We start from the raw sequence: 24,841 nt of genomic DNA on the forward strand, positions 1-24,841 counted from the left end.
CACATTAGAAAAATAGTACACCTAAAAAGAAAAAGTGTGGAAAGTGTACTTATCCTTAGGATGGTGTAGATGTAGATGAGTTTTTGTCTTCATAGCGGACATATTTAGCATTACATCACTTGCTCACTAGTGGATCCTCTGCAGTGAATGAGCGCAATAAGCAAGAAAAATGTTTTTAGACTCTATCCATAATATTGTAAATTATTCGGGTGTACTATTCATTTAACATTTATTTTTATAGAAAATGAATGTGTAAAAGAATCTTAATAAAAATTACAATTATTAAAATAAGGAGTAGCTGTGCTGAAATATAACCTACACTGTAAAAAAAATTGCCGTTAAATAACAGTAATTTTCTGGCAGCAGGGGCGCCAGTAAAGTACTGTTAATTTACAGCTCTTAACCATTAATTTACCACTTTTATTTTTTTAACAGTATTTTACCGTAAATTCTACAATAGAAATTAACTCCACTCCCACTGCTTCAAACAGTTCGAGTTTTTAAAACTAGCATTCCTACGATGTTAGTACTATGAACTTATTTCATTTGAGTCCACTGAGAAGGAATATTTCTTAATATAACGATGCAAACACTTAATGTGCAGTAATAAAGTAACTAAATACATGACTTTTACTCAAATCACTGCAGCTCATTGTCAGCTATAGCACACATGTATATGCTGAAGTACTTAACGCAGAGATCATCACTGTATCAGCGACTCCACATTTACTGCCTTTACATAAAGCAGCAGAAAATCAGAAATTGTGGCTCATCATTGACTGAAGCAAAGGCTCTACTCTCCAGCGCAATGGTGAACAACAAAACTACATTAAACGATTTCTCTTGTGCAAACACACATTAATACAGTCAAGTTCAGTATTTACTCTCATTATCAGTGTATGACTTTGCCTAGTTTTTTTTCTATGGATGTTCACAAATATTTTAGTTAAATTAACTTTTTTTTCATTTGGTAAATCTGACGTTTACATTTTACAGTATATTACTGTTTTTCCTTGACTTAACGGCAACAAACTGTAGAAAAACACTTTTTTTGCTGGCAACCATTAATTTACGGCAAGAAACAGTTGAAAAACAGTTTTTTACTGGCAGCAGGGGCGCCAGTAAATAACTGTTTTTCTACAGTTTGTTTCCTGTAAATTAATTACAGTTTATTACTGTTAAATTATGTTTCATGCTGTTTTTTCTTCATCTTAAATCTTTAACCCTTTAAACCCCACAAGAAAATCCTCAGTTTTAAATGAACACTTATAATGTGTGCACACTACAGAGTGTTAGAGTAACACTGAATCAGTGAAGTTAATGAGATAATTTGGTGATTAATTGATGATTGAGCATTAGTATAAACACCTGCAGAATCACTGAAGGAAAGAGAAACACAAGATCTACAAATGACTTCAGCCACAGCCTTAGATGAAATCAACTGAATAAAAGAATACATCAAATCTCTCAAGATCTGATTAAACAACTATTAAAACAGCTTCACCAGATTCACATTACTAACCAGACTGACTTTATTTCTGTCAGATGTCTACAGAAGAACTTATGGAGAGTTAAATAGGTTTAGGTGTTTTTTTCACTACCATGATGGAGATCAGTGTTTACTTTAGTTGGGCTCTTGAACATGACTTTTCAACAACTAAGTTTTTTTTTTAACATGCTGTAACAATGCGTCTTTGGAACTTGTTATAGCAAAACAAAAGTACACAGAAGAAAAAAAAATCTGATATTGTTGTTTATATATTGACAAGGACAAACACTATTATTTCTGATCTAATCCCGTGTCTCTTCTCTTATTGAATATTGATATTACAGCATAAGAATGAACACTTCTGAGCCATAAGTTATAAAAGACTGTTAAGAAAATTTCACTCATAATAAAAAAAAAAAAAAAAAACCTTTGCTGAAATTTAGACAGAAACATCAAGAATCAGCGTATGAATCACAACAATGGTGACAATCCACAAAATAAATGAACAGATCAGTTCTGAACATCACAACACATGCTACTAAAACTTAAAGCAAATGCAAAATTATAAGCATATAAGAATTCAAGAAAATAAGTGAACAATTCAGGGGCATAATTTATTCATGCCGCAATGCATGCTGGGAAAAATTAATATTTGATTATTATAGCAACACTTTAAGTCTAGTAGATCATGCCTGTTAGAAACAACCATAATCACTTGACTTTCAAAATTAATACTGCTGTAACAGATGCATCATAAAGATACAAATACAGCAATAAAACAAAATTTAAAGTGCAAAAGTCAATGATCAGGAGCCAAACTAAAGCAAACACTGATCTCCACAATGGTTATGTCAAACGAAACAGTAACATTATCATCTAAATCTCTGTAATTCTCAATAAGATCTTTTGATCTCTGTTCTCTGATCTGATAGAAATAAAGTCAGTCTGGTTAGTAATGTGTGAAGTTGGTGAAGCTGTTTGTTGATCGTTTAAATCTTCAGTTGATTTCATCTAAGGCTGTGGCTGAAGTCAGTTGTATTTCATGTGTTTGTCTTGTTATGTTTTTTTTTCTTCAGTGATTCTACTCATTAACAGCAGCTGTTGATCAGTGTCTGAATTCACTCATTAGTTTTCATTCTCTCTGTCAGGTGGACTATATTAGTAAACTCATGTAGGGAATAGTGAATGAGGGTGTAGGGTGTGATTTGAAACACAGACGCTGATGTCGACTTTGAACGTTGTTAATTTACGATATATAGCAGCAGGCTACTTCTCGAAAACGATGAATATTACCCAGAATGCACTGTTTTAATGAAAAACAGTATTTTACTGTCGAAATTTGGCCGTTTTTTTACAGCGATTTTTAACAGTGTATAATAAAGCATAAAGCATATTCAACTATATATTTGTTAAAAGTTGTAAAAGTGGTTCAATATAGGCCTGTGTTAAAAAGCATATGGTTGAAGTTTCAGTGTCGACCTGCATTGATTTTCAACAGTCATAATTATACTTTTTCAGATTTTCATTGCATGTTTTTTAGGTCCTGACCTGAGTGCTGAGATACTCAAAGCAAATGTTTTTAAGGTAACTGTTCTTTATTGTCAGTAAGCTTCACTATTTCTGAGATGTACTGTAGGTTGATGTGATGTTTAGTTCAGGTTGTCCTCTCTCCCTCCCTCTCAATCTTTACAGGCCGATCTTCTGGAGAATCATCAGTGTGAGATGAGTAAGACTGGAAAGATCTGTCTTCACACTGAAGTCTCTTATAGACTCCTGACATCTGCACAGCCCTATGCCAAGATGTGATTCTGCTTCCTCATATCAAATACATATGCTGTTGCTAGTCTATTCATATTTTATGCTCTGCTATTTCAGCTATTATTTTAGTTTGCTGCCAAACATGCATTAATTAATTTTTGGCACTGAACACAATAAAGTTTTTTTTTTAAATCCATTTAAGCCCCTTTTTGATCCAATGATACCTTTTGGAGTTTTACATTTTATTTACTTGTTCATTTTAATGTAAATTACTTTTAATAAATATTAACATGTAACTGTATGTTCTTAATTATAATTAATTAATTTGTTTGTTTGTTACATGTTCTGCATTGAATTAAAATCTTCTTTATATCAGCCTGACTATCATCAAATCTCCCAAACAAGTCTAAAGTAAAATCTTAAGGTTGTGTGTCTGTGTTTATCTATAGATAAAATGAGTACATATCTCAAAATAAATGTGGATGTATGCTGTTCAAGTAGTAATAATAACATGCTTTTGAATGTTTACAGTACATTGAACAAATACAAATATATATATATTCTCTGAGTAGAGGTATGATGGTGTCTGTGAATATTAATACTGCTCAAAAGAGTAAAAAAATGATGATCACCCAATGGCTCCATCTAGTGGCTAATAGTCAATGTTGAAACTAGTCTGGTCTACCAAACTATTACAGACGAAGTCAAAATCACTTACCCACAAACCATTTCATCAGGACCGATTCTTGCCTAGAACGCAGAAGTCAAGAAATTCCTTTATGAAATGTAACTGACTGATAGAATGGAATAAATGGAATAATTGTGCACAAATTAAAATTGTTTTTGTTTATTATTATTTTTTACTATATTCAAGTTACATAGTGAGAAGAGAGAAGCATGCTATTGATAATTAAAAACGTAAATAGTGCAATTTATTTTGGAGTAGTACATTTTACTGATTATTTACAGATATTATATATCTATATATTGTTTCCCTATCATAGGTCACTTCGATGCTGCGGTGACGTCACCACGTATGGGAACACCTCTGGTGTGACGAATGTCTGAAGCCCTATACCATCCCGCCAATCCTATTGGCCAAATGGCGCATAGCACCACCCTGCGCATGCGCACGCATGATATACCTGGGTGCAGCGCGCCATTTCGCTCAGATTTCATTCCTTCAGGAATAGCGAATCATCTGTGCCCTATCGTCTCGCGTTCTCCAGCGATCTCTTCGAGCAGTGTTAACTCCTCTTCGCGGACGCGATGAGTTTTCGAAAATGTAAGGAGCCATGTACCAGGTACATCACGGCGGGGGACACTCATGACAGGTGCGTAGTATGTCTTGGTTTACATCACGCACAGGCGGCGCTTAGCGGCCTTTCTTCCTGTCCCCATTGTGATGGCCTGCGGCTCAGAGTACTGCGCTCCAGGGTGGAAGTATTCTCTAATGTCGCCCTCGAGTCTAACCCCCGTCAGGTCACCTCTGCGACTGCCGAGGCACCGCACGAGGCGAGGGCCTGGGGTGACACGTGCGACATGGACTTTGTGGACAGCGCAGCGCTGGAATATTCTCCACATCGCTCGCTCTCCCCTACCCTGCTGCAGAATAAAACTTATACTGAGCCCGTCGTCTTCTCTAATGAGGATTTACTTCCCACACCGGAGGCATGCGCCGCCATCTCCTTCGGTTGTGGACGCTATGACGACGATGTTTTATACACCGCGGCCTCGGGGTCTGAGGACTTCGCGACCGACACTAGCCCTCTTCCTCCTAGCGGACAGGAGAGGCGTGTTTCCCCCTCCTACAGTGAGCTGTTGGATGTGGTTTCTCGTGCGGTGGGTAAATTGGGGCTAGACTGGGAGGTTGACAAGGCCGAGGCCCAACCTTCTTCTAAGCTGGACGACCGTTTTCTAACCAGTCGGACACCTACACAGCCCTGGAGGCCTTTGCCTTTTTTCCCGGACCTCCACCAGGAGGTTTCGAGGTCCTGGAAACAGCCGTTTTCGGCGCGGATTACTAACGCTGCGGCCGCGGATTTCGCCACCGTTTCTGATATGGCGAACCATGGCTATACTATGATGCCCCCGGTGGAAGAGACTCTCGCCGAACACCTTGCGCCTAGTTCGGCCGCGGCTTGGAAGTCTCGCCCCCTTCTTCCTTCGAAGGCGTGTCGAGTCACGTCTAGTTTGGTGGGTAAATCCTACATGGCGGCTGGTCAGGCGGCTGCGTTGCTCCACTCTATAGCGGTCCTTCAGGCCTACCAAGCGGAGTTATTGAAGGAATTAGATGAAGGTGAGGGCATCACACCGGAGGCAGTGAAAGAACTGCGTAGAGCTACGGATTTGGCGCTACGCGCTACCAAACATACCGCTCGTGCAGTGGGCCGTACTATGGCCGGTTTGATTTCGGTTGAGCGCCACCTCTGGCTTAATCTCACCGATATTAAGGAGAAGGATAAATCTTTCCTTATGGATGCCCCTGTCTCCAGGGATGGATTGTTCGGTGAGGCTGTCACGTCAGTAGTGGAGAAGTTCAGGGCAGCGAAACAGCAATCAGCCGCTTTCCGCCAGCTGATTCCCGGCAGACCCAGGGAGGTCGAACGCCGGCAAGCGCCCGCGCGTTCTCGCTCAACCTCCTCTCACCGCCAGCGAGCAGCCTCTCGAGAGGAACCCACACCTATGGCGCCTCCTCGTAAGGACTGGGGCCTTAGAGTTTTTCCTCTAGCGCACCAGCGTCAACGTAAGCGATTGAACCTGACCTCGACGGCTAAAGCCTCTCGTTCTCGGGTGCCGAATAGCAGCTCCTGATCTTTTTGCTGCTTGCCAGGGACTGTGCCCTCCGCTAGAGAGCGCTGTCGGACCGCTTTCGCGCATCCCACACTCTCATTGCAGTCCCCATGCTCAAACATTGATTGTCTCGCCGCTAACAGCGCGTCGAGCAACATTGGATCGAGCTGTAATAATAGACGCTCCCTCAGACACTCTGCGCAATCCTGCTTTTGTAGTTCGAGGGACGACTCAAGGACCCTGCACATACGGCCCGTTTATGACGGCTCGCACAGCCGCCGCTTTTTCGCTAGCGGCAGAGCCCGATGTTCCATCTGTTGGCCTAATTCCTGCCGTGGACACGTTTCAGGATTATACTCAACGGAACGCAACGACTCTGGCGCATACGCTTCCCCGGTGCACGAACACCACGGGTTTTTCGTGTCCGGTCGTTTTAACGCGTATGACGGCGTTGCAGGGAGCGGAAGTTTTGAAACCACTAATATTGTTTCGGGCCGCGTGGGAACGCTTACTTCTATAGAAGAAGTACACCCCTCTCAGATGGAGACAGGTTTTTACAGCCGTTATTTCGTGGTACCGAAAAAAGACGGCGGGTTACGACCCATTCTGGATTTACGCCGTCTGAATCTTGCACTCAGACCGAGCAAATTCAAGATGTTGACGGTGAAATCTATTCTGTCTCAGATCCGACCAAGCGATTGGTTTATTACGATCGATCTGAAGGATGCGTATTTCCATATTCAGATCGTCAAGAGACACAGGAAGTTCCTCAGATTCGCTTAAAACAAAATTTAAAGTGCAAAAGTCAATGATCAGGAGCCAAACTAAAGCAAACACTGATCTCCACAATGGTTATGTCAAACGAAACAGTAACATTATCATCTAAATCTCTGTAATTCTCAATAAGATCTTTTGATCTCTGTTCTCTGATCTGATAGAAATAAAGTCAGTCTGGTTAGTAATGTGTGAAGTTGGTGAAGCTGTTTGTTGATCGTTTAAATCTTCAGTTGATTTCATCTAAGGCTGTGGCTGAAGTCAGTTGTATTTCATGTGTTTGTCTTGTTATGTTTTTTTTTTCTTCAGTGATTCTACTCATTAACAGCAGCTGTTGATCAGTGTCTGAATTCACTCATTAGTTTTCATTCTCTCTGTCAGGTGGACTATATTAGTAAACTCATGTAGGGAATAGTGAATGAGGGTGTAGGGTGTGATTTGAAACACAGACGCTGATGTCGACTTTGAACGTTGTTAATTTACGATATATAGCAGCAGGCTACTTCTCGAAAACGATGAATATTACCCAGAATGCACTGTTTTAATGAAAAACAGTATTTTACTGTCGAAATTTGGCCGTTTTTTTACAGCGATTTTTAACAGTGTATAATAAAGCATAAAGCATATTCAACTATATATTTGTTAAAAGTTGTAAAAGTGGTTCAATATAGGCCTGTGTTAAAAAGCATATGGTTGAAGTTTCAGTGTCGACCTGCATTGATTTTCAACAGTCATAATTATACTTTTTCAGATTTTCATTGCATGTTTTTTAGGTCCTGACCTGAGTGCTGAGATACTCAAAGCAAATGTTTTTAAGGTAACTGTTCTTTATTGTCAGTAAGCTTCACTATTTCTGAGATGTACTGTAGGTTGATGTGATGTTTAGTTCAGGTTGTCCTCTCTCCCTCCCTCTCAATCTTTACAGGCCGATCTTCTGGAGAATCATCAGTGTGAGATGAGTAAGACTGGAAAGATCTGTCTTCACACTGAAGTCTCTTATAGACTCCTGACATCTGCACAGCCCTATGCCAAGATGTGATTCTGCTTCCTCATATCAAATACATATGCTGTTGCTAGTCTATTCATATTTTATGCTCTGCTATTTCAGCTATTATTTTAGTTTGCTGCCAAACATGCATTAATTAATTTTTGGCACTGAACACAATAAAGTTTTTTTTTAAAATCCATTTAAGCCCCTTTTTGATCCAATGATACCTTTTGGAGTTTTACATTTTATTTACTTGTTCATTTTAATGTAAATTACTTTTAATAAATATTAACATGTAACTGTATGTTCTTAATTATAATTAATTAATTTGTTTGTTTGTTACATGTTCTGCATTGAATTAAAATCTTCTTTATATCAGCCTGACTATCATCAAATCTCCCAAACAAGTCTAAAGTAAAATCTTAAGGTTGTGTGTCTGTGTTTATCTATAGATAAAATGAGTACATATCTCAAAATAAATGTGGATGTATGCTGTTCAAGTAGTAATAATAACATGCTTTTGAATGTTTACAGTACATTGAACAAATACAAATATATATATATTCTCTGAGTAGAGGTATGATGGTGTCTGTGAATATTAATACTGCTCAAAAGAGTAAAAAAATGATGATCACCCAATGGCTCCATCTAGTGGCTAATAGTCAATGTTGAAACTAGTCTGGTCTACCAAACTATTACAGACGAAGTCAAAATCACTTACCCACAAACCATTTCATCAGGACCGATTCTTGCCTAGAACGCAGAAGTCAAGAAATTCCTTTATGAAATGTAACTGACTGATAGAATGGAATAAATGGAATAATTGTGCACAAATTAAAATTGTTTTTGTTTATTATTATTTTTTACTATATTCAAGTTACATAGTGAGAAGAGAGAAGCATGCTATTGATAATTAAAAACGTAAATAGTGCAATTTATTTTGGAGTAGTACATTTTACTGATTATTTACAGATATTATATATCTATATATTGTTTCCCTATCATAGGTCACTTCGATGCTGCGGTGACGTCACCACGTATGGGAACACCTCTGGTGTGACGAATGTCTGAAGCCCTATACCATCCCGCCAATCCTATTGGCCAAATGGCGCATAGCACCACCCTGCGCATGCGCACGCATGATATACCTGGGTGCAGCGCGCCATTTCGCTCAGATTTCATTCCTTCAGGAATAGCGAATCATCTGTGCCCTATCGTCTCGCGTTCTCCAGCGATCTCTTCGAGCAGTGTTAACTCCTCTTCGCGGACGCGATGAGTTTTCGAAAATGTAAGGAGCCATGTACCAGGTACATCACGGCGGGGGACACTCATGACAGGTGCGTAGTATGTCTTGGTTTACATCACGCACAGGCTGCGCTTAGCGGCCTTTCTTCCTGTCCCCATTGTGATGGCCTGCGGCTCAGAGTACTGCGCTCCAGGGTGGAAGTATTCTCTAATGTCGCCCTCGAGTCTAACCCCCGTCAGGTCACCTCTGCGACTGCCGAGGCACCGCACGAGGCGAGGGCCTGGGGTGACACGTGCGACATGGACTTTGTGGACAGCGCAGCGCTGGAATATTCTCCACATCGCTCGCTCTCCCCTACCCTGCTGCAGAATAAAACTTATACTGAGCCCGTCGTCTTCTCTAATGAGGATTTACTTCCCACACCGGAGGCATGCGCCGCCATCTCCTTCGGTTGTGGACGCTATGACGACGATGTTTTATACACCGCGGCCTCGGGGTCTGAGGACTTCGCGACCGACACTAGCCCTCTTCCTCCTAGCGGACAGGAGAGGCGTGTTTCCCCCTCCTACAGTGAGCTGTTGGATGTGGTTTCTCGTGCGGTGGGTAAATTGGGGCTAGACTGGGAGGTTGACAAGGCCGAGGCCCAACCTTCTTCTAAGCTGGACGACCGTTTTCTAACCAGTCGGACACCTACACAGCCCTGGAGGCCTTTGCCTTTTTTCCCGGACCTCCACCAGGAGGTTTCGAGGTCCTGGAAACAGCCGTTTTCGGCGCGGATTACTAACGCTGCGGCCGCGGATTTCGCCACCGTTTCTGATATGGCGAACCATGGCTATACTATGATGCCCCCGGTGGAAGAGACTCTCGCCGAACACCTTGCGCCTAGTTCGGCCGCGGCTTGGAAGTCTCGCCCCCTTCTTCCTTCGAAGGCGTGTCGAGTCACGTCTAGTTTGGTGGGTAAATCCTACATGGCGGCTGGTCAGGCGGCTGCGTTGCTCCACTCTATAGCGGTCCTTCAGGCCTACCAAGCGGAGTTATTGAAGGAATTAGATGAAGGTGAGGGCATCACACCGGAGGCAGTGAAAGAACTGCGTAGAGCTACGGATTTGGCGCTACGCGCTACCAAACATACCGCTCGTGCAGTGGGCCGTACTATGGCCGGTTTGATTTCGGTTGAGCGCCACCTCTGGCTTAATCTCACCGATATTAAGGAGAAGGATAAATCTTTCCTTATGGATGCCCCTGTCTCCAGGGATGGATTGTTCGGTGAGGCTGTCACGTCAGTAGTGGAGAAGTTCAGGGCAGCGAAACAGCAATCAGCCGCTTTCCGCCAGCTGATTCCCGGCAGACCCAGGGAGGTCGAACGCCGGCAAGCGCCCGCGCGTTCTCGCTCAACCTCCTCTCACCGCCAGCGAGCAGCCTCTCGAGAGGAACCCACACCTATGGCGCCTCCTCGTAAGGACTGGGGCCTTAGAGTTTTTCCTCTAGCGCACCAGCGTCAACGTAAGCGATTGAACCTGACCTCGACGGCTAAAGCCTCTCGTTCTCGGGTGCCGAATAGCAGCTCCTGATCTTTTTGCTGCTTGCCAGGGACTGTGCCCTCCGCTAGAGAGCGCTGTCGGACCGCTTTCGCGCATCCCACACTCTCATTGCAGTCCCCATGCTCAAACATTGATTGTCTCGCCGCTAACAGCGCGTCGAGCAACATTGGATCGAGCTGTAATAATAGACGCTCCCTCAGACACTCTGCGCAATCCTGCTTTTGTAGTTCGAGGGACGACTCAAGGACCCTGCACATACGGCCCGTTTATGACGGCTCGCACAGCCGCCGCTTTTTCGCTAGCGGCAGAGCCCGATGTTCCATCTGTTGGCCTAATTCCTGCCGTGGACACGTTTCAGGATTATACTCAACGGAACGCAACGACTCTGGCGCATACGCTTCCCCGGTGCACGAACACCACGGGTTTTTCGTGTCCGGTCGTTTTAACGCGTATGACGGCGTTGCAGGGAGCGGAAGTTTTGAAACCACTAATATTGTTTCGGGCCGCGTGGGAACGCTTACTTCTATAGAAGAAGTACACCCCTCTCAGATGGAGACAGGTTTTTACAGCCGTTATTTCGTGGTACCGAAAAAAGACGGCGGGTTACGACCCATTCTGGATTTACGCCGTCTGAATCTTGCACTCAGACCGAGCAAATTCAAGATGTTGACGGTGAAATCTATTCTGTCTCAGATCCGACCAAGCGATTGGTTTATTACGATCGATCTGAAGGATGCGTATTTCCATATTCAGATCGTCAAGAGACACAGGAAGTTCCTCAGATTCGCTTTAGAGGGCAAAGCGTATCAGTACCGCGTTCTTCCCTTTGGCTTGGCTTTAGCGCCCCGTACTTTCTCAAAATGCATGGACGCAGCACTGGCCCCGTTGCGGCTCCAGGGCGTTCGTGTGTTGAATTATTTGGACGATTGGCTGGTGCTAGCGCAATCGCGGACTCAAGCACACTCTCACCGAGATATTGTGCTGAATCATTTAAACAGCCTGGGCTTACGAACAAATTTCAAGAAGAGTGTTTTAACTCCCTCTCAACGGATAACTTTTCTGGGAATAGATCTGGACTCTCGCGCGCTCAGTTGATTGCGTCATGTGTGCGGCACTTCAAAGCGGGTCGCACGGTGACAGTGAGATTGTGCCTCAGGCTCTTGGGTCTAATGGCAGCAGCATCCCCCGTGATTCGTCTGGGATTGCTTCAAATGCGCCCTTTTCAGTGGTGGACGAAAAGGCGGAATATTTCACCCCGTTGTCTCCCGCATCGCACGATTTCGGTGACACGGCGGTGTGTGATGTCGCTAAAAATTTGGATGTCAACCGAATTTCTCCTGTCAGGAGTTCGACTGGGAATTTATGCTTTCCGAGAGACTGTCACGACGGACGCGTCTTTGACTGGTTGGGGAGCTGTGTGTCGAGGGCGACCAGCCCACGGAGTGTGGACAGCGGCTCAGCGCGGCTGGCATTTAAACAGACTGGAATTACTGGCAGTTTTTCTGGCTCTCCAGTATTTCGCGGATCTGCTGATCGGCCGTCATGTGCTGCTCAGATCAGACAACACAGCGGTTGTGTCTTATCTGAACCATCAAGGAGGATTGCGCTCTCGCCCCCTGTGCAGGCTGGCGAGGCGTGTTCTTCTGTGGTCTCGGGACAAGTTTCTTTTGATCCGGGCCATTCATGTCCCCGGACGATTGAATTTCGGAGCGGACCTGCTATCCAGACAGGCTCTGGAACAGGGAGAATGGCGATTACACCCCCAGACGGTGGATCTTTTATGGCGGATATTCGGCAAAGCGAAAGTGGATTTATTCGCGTCGAGCATGACTACGCATTGCCCGCTATGGTTCTCCCTACGCTCCCCATCGCCCCTGGGCGTGGATGCGTTAGCTCACAGCTGGCCCAGGACCAGTCTGTATGCTTTTCCTCCGATTCATTTGATCCCAGCGGTATTATGCAGATTACGCCGGGACAGAGTGGAACAGCTGCTGCTGGTGGCTCCGCGATGGCACACGCAGCCGTGGTTTGCGGATCTGATCAGTCTGCTAGCGGGCTCTCCGTGGGAGATTCCCCTCAGACAGGATTTATTATCACAAGCACAGGGGCTGATTTGGCACCCGAGGCCAGATCTGTGGAAACTGTGGGCGTGGCCATTGAGCGGAGTGCATTAGTATGTCCCGGTCTTTCTGTTGAAACTACTGAGACTATATTGAGTTCTAGAGCAGCTTCTACGAGACGCTTATATGCTTTCAAGTGGAGACTGTTTACAGCCTGGTGTGGCAATCATAATGTGGATCCAGTTTACTGCCCAGTGGCTTCAGTGCTGGAGTTCCTCCAGGAGCGTTTCTCGGATGGCGTTACACCAGCCACTTTAAAGGTTTACGTGGCAGCCATTTCAGCTTACCACGAATACATAGGCGGTGCCTCTGTGGGGCGTCATCCATTAGTTTCTCGTTTCATACAGGTTGCGCGACGGCTGAGGCCTTTCCGCCCTGTGCGAGTTCCTTCATGGGATTTATCCATTGTGTTGTTAGGTTTATCAGGGCATCCGTTTGAGCCCTTGGAGACCGTATCAGATAAATTCCTGACACTGAAGACACTTCTTCTCATGGCTTTATCCTCCCTCAAGAGAGTTGGGGATTTACAGGCTCTTTCTGTTTCACCTTCATGCATGGAATTCGCACCGGGCTCTGCGAAGGTGCTGCTGCGGCCCAGGCCTAACTATGTTCCTAAGGTCGCATCTAACCCTTTTCGCTTTCAGCAAGTGGTTCTGGAAGCTTTTTCACCTGCTGAGGCCGGGTCAGGAGATCTAAGTCTTTGCCCTGTGAGAGCTTTAAAGACTTATGTGGATCGCACAGCCCCTTGGCGTGAATCTGACCAGCTGTTTGTCTGCTTTGGACATAAAAGTAAGGGCCATGCAGTTACAAAGCAGCGCATGTCCCATTGGCTGGTGGAGGCAATTTCTTTGGCCTATGAGGCGCGCGGACTCGCTTCGCCCTTAGGGGTTAAGGCTCATTCCACTCGAGCTGTAGCTTCTTCTCAAGCTTTTCTCAGTGGCTCTTCTATGGATGATATCTGTGCTGCGGCAGGATGGTCCTCACCGAGCACTTTTATCAAGTCCTACAGTCTGGATGTGAGGATGGCCCCTGGCTCCCGGGTTCTCTCCGCTTGAGCAGTTGCTTCCTCGGATCTCAGTTATCAGGTACGTCAGGCGTTTTGGTATATCGTTCCCATACGTGGTGACGTCACCGCAGCATCGAAGTGACCTATGATAGGGAACATCTCGGTTACGTATGTAACCTTGGTTCCCTGAATAGGGAACGAGATGCTGCGGTTCTGGCCGTTCCGTACCTTGATAACTCTTCATCTTCAGTCATGAAATCTGAGCGAAATGGCGCGCTGCACCCAGGTATATCATGCGTGCGCATGCGCAGGGTGGTGCTATGCGCCATTTGGCCAATAGGATTGGCGGGATGGTATAGGGCTTCAGACATTCGTCACACCAGAGGTGTTCCCATACGTGGTGACGTCACCGCAGCATCTCGTTCCCTATTCAGGGAACCAAGGTTACATACGTAACCGAGATGTTATCAAATAATGACCTCCTGCATTACATCCATGGCCCTCTGGGGGGCTTTGACCCACAGGCAACTACAGCGGGATCCCAGCCAATGTTACGCGGAAAATTATAATATATCAATATAAATATATAAATATAAACAAAATCATGACTTTCTGATAAACTGGCACTATACATCACTAAGAAAAGGAGAAGCTAATGAGTATAACAATTTTAATCCTATAATACTAATAATACAATTTTTTTTCGCCTGGTCTTCTATGGCAGGGCAGAGACAGCATTTGCTTGAGCAGACTGATATAGGTATATATCGTAAACATTGCATGCTGGTGGTCTTTCCAGTGGTCTTTGTGATTGTCCTCTTGCAAATGTTTACTTATTTTTTGGTCATTTTAACAGTCTGTATATTAATCAGTTTATTATAAATATATAAATACATATATAAATATAAACAATATAATGACTTTCTGATAAACTGCATACACTACACTACATATTGCTAAATTAAACTGACATACAATGAAAAACATTAAAGATTATATTAGGAACAATAGGGATTGCAATCTCGTTAATATAAAGACATTGTTTGTCTCAGCAGCACTGTAATATTCCTCAAATACAAAGTATTAGCAGCATGTTTATTTATGGCTATCATCGTGCTGTTCACTGTCTCTGGTGCTGAATCTCTTTCATTCTATTTAAATATTTTCTTCACTCATAATTCAGTCTATTGCTGCAAAGAATTTAAGACTGGATTTCTCTGAAGTGGAGTGAATTCTGAAATCATTTCTGGGAGCTGAAACACAATTTAGATAAGCTAAAACAGGAAACCACAAGCTTATGATTATGCACACTAGTAAGTGAATGGAACACTTTGTGGTTACAGCCAGAAACAAAAATAGGTTTCTAACAACAATAAACATCTTCAAGTAAATTCGTTCTTATACAAACAAACAAACGCAGGCACATTAATTCTGGGAGGTTTAGAGACCAAAGAAAACAATAGCCATGTAGCTGGAATATGCAATACAGGAAACCCATAATGACGATCAGCACTTTAGGTCATCTCCATCGTCACATTAAACATAATAATATTGTAAAAAAAAAATATTATCAAATTTGAATGTATGACTTCTCTGCCTCTTTTAAGGTGTTACACAGTTGTATTAAAAAAAAAATTAGCAAAAATTACCATATTGAAACATATACAAACTATTTAACATTCTGTTACATTTAACTGTGCAGTAATTCAAAATGAAGTTGACTAAGAAGTAACTGATGGTGATAATCTAAAAGAGCTTTTTACGTGTTTAAAAAATAAAAAACAAAAATAAAATAGAAAATAAATATGTAGGACAAGACCAAAATAATATCACCCTCACTTAAAAAAAACCTCCCCTCCCACCACTATGAACCAGACCATCTACGGTGAAGGTCCTCATCCTTATCAGTCACTGAGATGGAGCGAGCAAGAGTTACATTCATCATACTTGTGTGTACGTCCGTATTTGTGTTTTAAAATTTTGTATTTTATGCCATTGTATTGATTTGATTGACTGTTCATTGACCAAACTTTCATGTATTTGAACTTGTATTTTCTTTTGCAGGTGTTTTGTTCTGTGAACAGCAGAGAGTCTTTGGGGCAGAAGTGGACATGAGAGTAAAAGCAGGAGACAGCATCACTCTCTACTGTGACTGTGTCATACCATTAGGATCACTGATTGTTTGGTTGAGAAACTGCTCGCATGAGCATCAACCATCTCAGTTAATAGAGACTGAAAACCTGTTCAAGGAGAAGTTTCCACGTTTTAGGTTCGTGCTCAACAGCTCCAGTAACTCCTATGATCTACATATTACAAATGTCAGTGTCTCTGATGAGGGAATATACTACTGTGCAAAAAGAGAAAATAAAATAAGTAAAGATGTACACGGCATCATAAATTAAAAATCTGAGTATGAGTATGGAAACTTGACAACTCGTCTATCTGTCTTGGGTGAGAAAACATTTTCACTGTTGTTCATGTTGATTTGTTTTGTGTTAACAAACCCATTTCTTTTATTTTCATAATATTTTTAATATAGTTAGCAAGCACATATATAGTATTTATGCTGACACAATCCTGCAGTCAAACTTCGAAACATCAGAAACTGCAGGAAATTGCATCTATTATGTATAAAATTTTCGGGTAACAGTACAATATGGGTGCACTAATGTGCATGAATTAATTCTTAACTAATGCACAGATAATCCTGAGTTAAAACCATTATTAATGATTACTTCATCAGCAAATGATAGTCTATCTGATTAATAGATCAAGTAATATATTAACTGCAATTAATTAAATGTGTCATTATTTATTAATTTATTAACAACTTCTAGTATGTACTAATAGGTTAAATGTATGTATTAATTACCACAATGGATCAAAGATATATATTTCAGCTTCCAGCTGTCTTCTTTAATGAATCATTAGCAAATGATTTACAAATCTGTCAATACGTTACATTCTTAGTTAATATTATACATTAACTCATGTGTGCTTTAGTAAGTATGAATGTTTGTTAATACAAGGTTTACAGATTTTTAATTTATATTTTTATTATTTTAGCATTAATAAACAACAAGCAAATTTCGAACCATTCAAATATGATGTGAATGTCAATCCTATTTGCTAGGCATTATGCTTGGCAAATGGAAAATATCTGCAATATTAAATATATTGCTAATGGTAATTTTTTTTATTTTAATAGGATGTTAAAATAAAATGTATATATTAATTAAATATATAAAATAAAACATGTATCTTCAATGAATAATGTGAGACTGTTTATAAATGGCTTGTGTTTGATGTAGAGCCAGTGTTTCCTGGTTCTGAGCGGTTCAACACCTCCTCCACACCTCCTGCATCAGACTGTGTGCTCTGCTGGACGCTGCTGTTCAGTGTGTGTCCAGTGTGTGTTCTCCTCTTCTCCATCTGTGTGTACTGCATCTGTCAGAGGAAAACTACAGGTGATCTTTCACTCCTGAACTCAATTACATTACAGCTATAATGTGCCAGATATTATCACAGCTCTAGATTTGCTTTCATACAGTATCACATAAAAACTGTAAAATATCACAGTCACCGTAATGAAAACTTTATGCATTTCCTTTGATCAGTCAATTGAGCTTATGCTGTACAATTTTAAATCTTAATTAATTTGATCTGAACCAAGTTGACTCTTACGTTATTTTAATTTCCTGTAGGTTCTGGCACTGAAACACAGACTGTGAGTGTGAACAGACATGTTGAGGTATTGAATTATATATGCACAGCAAGAAGAATATTTAAATACAATTTACACTTGCTTGATAGTTTAAAACTATAAATTACATCTTTATAATACATAATACATTACATATTAATATAATATAATATAATATAATATAATATAATATAATATAATATAATATAATATAATATAATATAATATAATATAATATAATATAATATAATAGTGTTTTACATACACTATTATTTCTATTCACAAAGAAGTAAATAGATTAAAACAATATTTATATATTTTAACAATTCATGTTTTTCCAGGGTGGTGATGAAGTATGTTATGCTTCATTGGACATGCTCTTATTACTTCAAATGCAATGGTATTAGATGACACTTAAACCTCTGTAAGTATAATCAGGCGTTTGTATTAAAATTCCAGTTGTATTTGAGTTGTATCTGAAATCATTTTAATTTGGCATGCAGTTATAGGCATTGTCAGGTTACAGCGCCACCTTTGGGCAAAAAAAGAAAAGAAAAAAGAACTATGCTAGTATGTTATGTGTATTATTCTTATGCTAAGCTTTGTGACAATAGTCTTATGGCCCTTTAAATAATTTTAAACCAAGCCATGTCCAGAACAGTTAATTATTCTGATGTTGCTGTTTTGATCTCAAGTTTTTTTTTTTTTTGACAAAATAAAATAATAATAATAATATTAATAAAAAAAAAATAATAATTGTAATGTAATTACCTCCTTTACCATTTTTCTATATGCAGTTTTACTGACAAGAATATGTAACAGATTTTCTAATTTACTACATTATTTATTTAAGATTTTAGACATTCTTCAGTAAATGATAAATGTGCATTATTTGTCATATCACAAACTGTCCTTACAACTTTAGAATATAATGATTTTAATTAAGTAGAAATTCAGCACATTGGACAGCTCCAAGAGCTAAACATGTGAGACATGAATTACTGCATCTTCTATCTTACTTTGACATGTAATGGCTACTTTTTGAAATGAGACTCAGTGACTTACCAAATGCAGCTGACAAGTGCTTTCGATAGAGAAGCCTTTTAAAATGAGACCAAGAGTCTGCAGACTTGAAGAGTTCACCCAAAGATTTGTTGAAAATTGACTCACTTTTTCGTCATCCAAAATGTAGATGAGATTTATACAAATGTAAATGTAGCATGACATCACTTGCTTACCAGTGGATCTCTGCAGTGAATTCGGAGCCGTACAAATGAGGGTTCAAACACCTCAATAAACCACAAGTAATCCACATGACACCAGTCCATTAATGAACATATTTTAAAGTGAAAAGATGCATGTTTGTTAGAAAAACAATCCACAATAAAGATATTTTTAACGTATGCCTAACTGTTGCTTCTAAAATACAAGACCTTGGTCCATAATATGGGTACATAACCATAAGAAAAAAATTTGTCTCAGCTGAATCAGTAGAAAAAGTGCACAGATCAAGCACTGCGTACAAGTGAAAACAGTCCAAAACAGCTCTAAATAAATATTTGTTGCAGGTATTATAAAGGACAAACTCCTCTACATCTTTGATATGCTGAATGTGAGTAAATGTTCGGCAAATTTTCATTTTTGGGTGAACTGTTAAAATATAAGAAAAGGGACTGTCATTGAATGAAAGAAACATCCAGACCAGTTATGTTGGTTATTGCTGAATTAGTGAAAAATGCCAAATATTAAAATGGATAAACTGGAGAACCACAGTATGCCAGACTTTTCATTTAAAAAAGAATGAACTCAAATCTTATTTTGATTGCCATAAGAACACACATAAAACTTCACTAGTGCATGAATTAATGCGAGCTAGATGCCTTTGTGCAAATACATAATGATAACCAACACACAAAAGCATACAAAGGCTAAAGGGAACATTTTTGTTTGGTGAGCAATAATCTACAAGATGTTCATGTTTCAGTTTGATGATGTGTAAAAGCAGCAAATGTGAGCAGGTTGTAAGTGGTCTGAATGGGGCCTGTGGGTTTCCTGTTTTGACCTGTTTGGATGTTGCTGCATCATATCTTATTTTGACCAACTACACTAAAACAACGAAAAAAGAACCAAACAGATTTTACACTATTCCTTCAGTTCAAAGCTCATTAATTTACTCATTGCATGTCAAATGCAAAGCCCATAATATTGGGCTTATCTGCGCACACAAAACATCTTTAATAATATAGAAATCTCTTTAAATAATAGTCTCTGTACATATCTGTCCGATGATGAAATGTCTTAATATTTTCATGGTCAGAAAGAGTCAAGTCAAGTCAAATCACTTTTATTGTCACATCACCACAGCATGTGTGCTTTAGTAAGTGAAATTCTTGGAAATGTGCGCCAGAACTTGCAGAAACAATTTACATATAACCATACCAAAGACAAATCGGAGCAAACAAATGTATATTAGGTAATGGATAAGTGGTTAATACTGGTCTCAATCTTCCTGTGTTCATACAATAACCTAATTTACTGCTGAAACCTCATGATGTGGGCCGCTTTAGGTAAAACTTTCCACTGACCTGAACCAATCATATGAGAGCATACATCTCCTTTGAGACCCTCACCAGTGTCAGTTATTGACAATCACTCACTAAGAAGGAGAGGCAAAGACTTGCTCTCATCGTACTTATATGTAAGCAAAAATACACTTCTTCAGCTGTTTTTTGAATGGTAGTAGAATTTGAAGAGCTTCATGTAGTTGTTTTGTTCAACTAGAACTGGGCATATGTCTACGTTTCAGCTTTATTCACAACAAGGCCAAAGAAAGTAGTATGCTTTCATTATGGGGGAACCCCCAACTGATCCCAGGGCGCCGCAGCATAAATGGCTGCCCACTGCTCTGGGTGTGTGCTCAGGGTGTGTGAGTGTTCACTGCTGTTTGTGTGCACTTTGGATGGGTTAAATGCAGATAAACAAATTTAGAGTATGTGTCTCCATACTTGGTGTGGCCGGTGGATTCGACATAGGATCTTGCGGCAACCACATGTGATGACCCCTTTTTCCATGGTGAAAGCTGATCCAGCGATTCAAAGAGCGAAGTTGATGTATTTTCTCAGCGACCAGCACAGATCACCCCTAGGCATAGTGAAGAGGATATCATCCTCTTTTGGATTTGACAACAAAACACAATGCATCTCCACAACATGGCAGAGGCAGCAATATTACTACAGCGAGAATAATAGTTATATCTCTTTGAATAATTAAAGAATATCTCTTTGGGTTTGAGACTTTAGTCTTTGCCACAAGGGATCTTATCTATGCATGAACAGCTTGTAACTCAAGAGAAAGGAAAATTTATAAATGCATCATATGACCCCTTTAAAACGTGTCTGTGATTATCATATAATGCTTTCATTATGCATATAATGCATATTTTGCATATATGATTATTTTTTTTAATAAGCAGCAAAGTATGCATGGCTGCAAAACCTGAAATTTTGAGTGCTCTTTTACAACTCCAAAGTAAAAAAATAAATAAAAATACAAATAAAATAAATTCCTGCTCATTTAAGTTGCTAGTCAGTAGTAAGATACATTCCTTATTTTCCTTTTTTGTTATCTTTCAGACTGGTGCACAATCGATTCTTAAGGACATTTAAAATAAATTGGAAATCAAGTAGACGTAAATTAAAAGAAGGTTTTCTTTTAAACCCTTCTTCAAAAGCTCTTTACTGTCTTTGTTTACTCTCAAAGATAAGTCTTTTCTCATTCTCATGTAAAATGATAACCATCTTAACCACAAATGTTTCCATTCAGTTTACTGATTGTATGCACATGAGAAAGATGTAGAGAGGACAGAGGTTGGTTTGTGTCTGGAAATGTTTTTGTGGTGAATGCAATGTCTGCAAAGGCTTGATTTGCAACTGCAGACTTCATAAATACCCTTTGATGGATGAGTATGTATCAATTACAGCACAGTGGACAGCACACAGTGCTGAACAACTGAACAACATCTGCATTATTGCATATATGATTGTGCTTCCTGTTTGTTTGAAGATGTATTAAGAGAAGAGACATCTTCATTAGGATCTCACAGACATATTTAACAATTTACACCACATGTTCAGATTTTAATATTATTTTTAATCATTTTCAAATATTTGCAAACCTCAGGCAAATATAATCACCGGACTAGGATTTTAGACCCACACGTTTATCAACTAATTAACTAATTGTCACTGAGTAAATTTAATGTAGGCTGTAGTTTGTTTTTGAGGTTTTCTAAAATAGGAAAAAAAAATTATATGGTTTCAGTGCTTACTATAATTTCCTGTCCAGCACATGTTTTACCATAAAAAGAATGGGGCATATTCATGGCTCTTCGCTTTCCTTTAATTTTCAAAAACATGTTCCTTTTGTCCTCCTATAAATTTATTTGATCCATAAGGACCAGTTAAGTCTTGCTAACTGTTACGATCTCCAGCTGGAGTGCCCATGAACTCCACTAGAGAGCGCTCCACCCCTGACTCTTGCCATTCTACCCTGGACTACATGTACCGTGATCCTTTGCCCGGACTCAACATCTATTGCAAACACACTGTTAAAAATCGCTGTGAAAAAACGGCCAAATTTCGACAGTAACATACTGTTTTTTAGTAAAACAGTGCATTCTGGGTAATATTCATCATTTTCGAGAAGGTAGCCTGCTGCTATATATCGTAAATTAACAACGTTCAAAGTTGACACTCAGCGGCTGTGTTTCAAATCACACCAAACACCCTCATTCACTATTCCCTACATGAGTTTACTAATATAGTCCACCTAACAGAGAGAATGAAAACTAATGAGTGAATTCAGGCAATGATCAACAGCTGCTGTTAACGAGTAGAATCACTGAAGAAAAAAGAAACAAGACAAACACAAGAAATACAACTGACTTCAGCCACATCTTTAGATGAAATCAACTGAAGATTTAAACAATCAACAAACAGCTTTACCAACTTCACTCATTACTAACCAGACTGAATTTATTTCTATCAGATCAGAGATCAGAGATCAAAAGATCTTATTGAGAATTACAGAGATGTAGATGATAATGTTAGTTTCGTTTAGCATCACCATTGTGGAGATCAGTGTTTGCTTTAGTTGGGCTCCTGACCCTTGACTTTTGTACTTCAACTTTTGTTTCATTGCTATATTTCTGTCAAGCATGATCTACTAGACTGACTTGTTGCTATAATAGTCAAATAAGAATTTGGTGTTGAAATATATGAGTGAATAACACTTTTCTTTTGTTTGTTTCTTCAATTTTATAAGATTGAACGGTAATGTGATTATCTGGATATGGATTTAACAAAATTTTGAGCTTTAAATATTTTGGGCAGCAATCCTCACAACACTGAAAGAGAGACATCAACAATCAGCATATTAATCTCAACAATGGTGATAATCAAAAGGTTTATGATGCAATGCATGCTGGGTACCAGCACAGGATAAAACTCATCCATGACTCCCAGCATGCATTGGGGCATGAATAAATTATGCCCCTGAATTGTTCACTTATTTTCTTGAATTCTTATGTGCTTATAATTTTGCATTTGTTTTAAGTTTTAGTAGCATGTGTTGTGATGTTCAGAACTGATCTGTTCATTTATTTTGTGCATTGTCACCATTGTTGTGATTCATACGCTGATTCTTGATGTTTCTGTCTAAATTTCAGCAAAGGTTTTTTTTTTTTTTATTATTATGAGTGAAATTTTCTTAACAGTCTTTTATAACTTATGGCTCAGAAGTGTTCCTTCTTATGCTGTAGTATCAATATTCAATAAGAGAAGAGACACGGGATTAGATCAGAAATAATAGTATTTGTTCTTGTCAATATATAATCAACAATATCAGATTTTTTTTTTCTTCTGTGTACTTTTGTTTTGCTATAACAAGTTCCAAAGACGCATTGTTACAGCATGTAAAAAAAAAAAAAAACCTTAGTTGTTGAAAAGTCATGTTCAAGAGCCCAACTAAAGTAAACACTGATCTCCATCATGGTAGTGAAAAAAACACCTAAACCTATTTAACTCTCCATAAGTTCTTCTGTAGACATCTGACAGAAATAAAGTCAGTCTGGTTAGTAATGTGAATCTGGTGAAGCTGTTTTAATAGTTGTTTAATCAGATCTTGAGAGATTTGATGTATTCTTTTATTCAGTTGATTTCATCTAAGCCTGTGGCTGAAGTCATTTGTAGATCTTGTGTTTCTCTTTCCTTCAGTGATTCTGCAGGTGTTTATACTAATGCTCAATCATCAATTAATCACCGAATTATCTCATTAACTTCACTGATTCGGTGTTACTCTAACACTCTGTAGTGTGCACACATTATAAGTGTTCATTTAAAACTGAGGATTTTCTTGTGGGGTTTAAAGGGTTAAAGATTTAAGATGAAGAAAAAACAGCATGAAACATAATTTAACAGTAATAAACTGTAATTAATTTACAGGAAACAAACTGTAGAAAAACAGTTATTTACTGGCACCCCTGCTGCCAGTAAAAAACTGTTTTTCAACTGTTTCTTGCCGTAAATTAATGGTTGCCAGCAAAAAAAGTGTTTTTCTACAGTTTGTTGCCGTTAAGTCAAGGAAAAACAGTAATATACTGTAAAATGTAAACGTCAGATTTACCAAATGAAAAAAAAGTTAATTTAACTAAAATATTTGTGAACATCCATAGAAAAAAAACTAGGCAAAGTCATACACTGATAATGAGAGTAAATACTGAACTTGACTGTATTAATGTGTGTTTGCACAAGAGAAATCGTTTAGTTTAATGTAGTTTTGTTGTTCACCATTGTGCTGGAGAGTAGAGCCTTTGCTTCAGTCAATGATGAGCCACAATTTCTGATTTTCTGCTGCTTTATGTAAAGGCAGTAAATGTGGAGTCGCTGATACAGTGATGATCTCTGCGTTAAGTACTTCAGCATATACATGTGTGCTATAGCTGACAATGAGCTGCAGTGATTTGAGTAAAAGTCATGTATTTAGTTACTTTATTACTGCACATCAAGTGTTTGCATCGTTATATTAAGAAATATTCCTTCTCAGTGGACTCAAATGAAATAAGTTCATAGTACTAACATCGTAGGAATGCTAGTTTTAAAAACTCGAACTGTTTGAAGCAGTGGGAGTGGAGTTAATTTCTATGGTAGAATTTACGGTAAAATACTGTTAAAAAATAAGAGTGGTAAATTAATGGTTAAGAGCTGTAAATTAACAGTACTTTACTGGCGCCCCTGCTGCCAGAAAATTACTGTTATTTAACAGCAATTTTTTTTACAGTGCACCTGTATCTATCAATCCATCAGTTTCACTCTATTTAAAGACATTTTTTTCTGCCCATTCATTGCTTAGTCTTGAAAGTGTCTCT

The sequence above is a fragment of the Carassius auratus genome, chromosome 1 (assembly GCF_003368295.1).
Source record: "Carassius auratus strain Wakin chromosome 1, ASM336829v1, whole genome shotgun sequence".
Classification (NCBI taxonomy): domain Eukaryota; kingdom Metazoa; phylum Chordata; class Actinopteri; order Cypriniformes; family Cyprinidae; genus Carassius; species Carassius auratus.